Here is a 2,359-nt window from a genome sequence, read left to right on the forward strand (position 1 = left end):
ATTACCAGAAAAAAATTGTGTATGTGTATCTTACACACATGCAGATATATCTGTATCCATGGAGAAGTTTTTATTTTTTTTTTAAGATTTTATTTATATGAGAGAGTATGGTAAAGTCTGAGGTGGAGGGGAGCAGAAGGGGCAGGGGGAGAGGGAGAAGCAGACTCCCAGCTGAGCAGGGAGCCCTCCATTACAGAACCCTGAGATCATGACCTTAGCTGAAGGCAGATGCTTAACCGGCTGAGCCATCCAGGAGCCCCTCCATGGAGAAGTTTTAAACAAGTCTATTTAAATATTAAAATGGACCTTGTCCATCTCCTTGTTAACTAAATCTGATTTCAGTTTACTCCACATCATCTATAAAACTGAGTATATCTTATTCATTTTATTGTGTCTTTTCTAAAAGGTGATAATAATTACAATGAACATGATTTTGAGTGACTTTTTATAGTTAATAAGTTATATAATTTATAAATTAGGATTTCAAAATTCTGAGTCACTTTATTTTTCAAAGCAGTAAGTTATCCCTAAGTAACTACTTATCCCAGATTAGATGCTTTTGTTTAATGTAGTGACCTTTTTAAAAAAGATTTTATATATTTATTTATCAGATTGAGAGAGAAGGAGAGAGAGAGAGCACGCACAAGCAGGGGGAGTGGCGGGCAAAGGGAGAAGCAGGCTCCCTGCTGAGCAAGGAGCCTGATGCGGGACTCCATCCCAGGATCCTCGGATCCTGACCTGAGCCGAGGCAGATGCTAAACTGACTGAGCCATCCAGGCGCCCAGTTTAGTAACTTTTTGAACCATTGTTAGACTCTTGTTTTCCTGTGTGTCTGTACGTGTGTGTGTTTGAAGGCCAGTTTGGACAAGAAGCAGGCTTGTGTTGCTGAAACGGTTCTTAATTCTGTATCTTCTGGAACTCCTTTCCGGAAACACCATGGTAAACCCTATCCTTTATTTTCAGTATGGCCTCTTTGAGATTTGGTCTTTGTGCATTTTTCTTTCCATCTCTGCAGCAAAAGGTAAATTAATAATGAGGTGCATATGAATCAAGGCAAAGTCCTTTCAAGAGGAGACTGTATAGTAATATCAGGGTTTCAGTTCTTACATTCTTCTGGGATGCAAAACCGTAAAAGCCTTCTCTAGGGTTGGAATCGGTTTCAGGTTGTTCAGACAAGGTCATCATTCTCATTCCTGATTTTCACTAGAAGCAGAGGTGAAGGCTGAGCTACTTAAAGATTTTTCTTGTGACCCATAGATGTTAAACTGTCATAGAGAGAGAAAACAATCACTTCACCTCAAGAGTCCTTTTTTGTGGAATTGTCAGTGGAAAGTCATGAAAGTTTTACATTGACTTATGCCTCTGTGAGCTATTTGAGGTAGAGATAAATAAGTAAAATGGAAAGATAAAGATTTAAATAGGTTAAAAGAAGTATTTTCAGAATTATGTTCCATCTGTGCATATAGAATAAGAATAAGGGAGTAGTGAGTAGAAATAATAATTGTATATCATTTTAAGCAAAAACCTGGATATGCTAGTTTTGGGCCATGTGTTAATATGTTTTTACTGGTGAACCAGTCAGTGTGGTTTTCCATTTAGCAGTTAGAAAGTCTGAGATTTTTAAAAAACTGAACACTCTTTGAGCAATAAGAACCATGTAATAAATGTCTTCCACAGACTGTGTTATGTAACTTGTAGAGAAGAGAAGCTACTTCTCAAGGTCACTCAGTCCCCAAGATACAGGATGACCCTGTATCCAGGAGAATGCCTAAGAAACCAGCAAAATTCCTGTCAGGCAGTTTTGGAACAGGGGAGGTCTGACAAGTTTTCCTTTCTTTATTCTTAAAAATCACTTATAGGATAGGTGCCCAGGAACAATGAATGGTGATTTTGAGCCTCCTTTTCCTCTTTTCTTTTCTTTTTCCCTTTTTTGTGTTGAAACCACAGAAAGAGTGGTTTCCCAAACTCACGGGAGCAAAAGAATAGAACATGTTTTCACCAAAGCTTTCTAGGAAACTTTGGAAGGGTGAAAGGGAAGGTGGATCACTCAGGGAAGTCACTTAAGGTCATTGGTGACAGAGCAGAGAATGAATGAGAGAGACAGGGAGAAGAGCAAACCTAGGACAAGAGCTGTAGGTGCTGCTAGATGGAGTAGGAATCCTGGGGAGCTCAGGGGATGGGGAAACCACTTGAGAATCTGTTCAGAAGCTGTGGGTGCCCCTAGTACCATTTAGTGCAGTTCTTCTCCATGCTGGCTTAGTTGGGCTAAGTTGGGCTTGGGGTCACCCAGACACAGTACATTAGAATCTGTAGGGAGGTTTGCTGTATTTAAAATCCTGTCTAGGGGTACCTGGGTGGC

Source organism: Ursus americanus, chromosome 5 (assembly GCF_024610735.1).
Source record: "Ursus americanus isolate L20-20 chromosome 5, mUrsAme1.1.p, whole genome shotgun sequence".
In the NCBI taxonomy this organism is placed as follows: Eukaryota; Metazoa; Chordata; class Mammalia; order Carnivora; family Ursidae; genus Ursus; species Ursus americanus.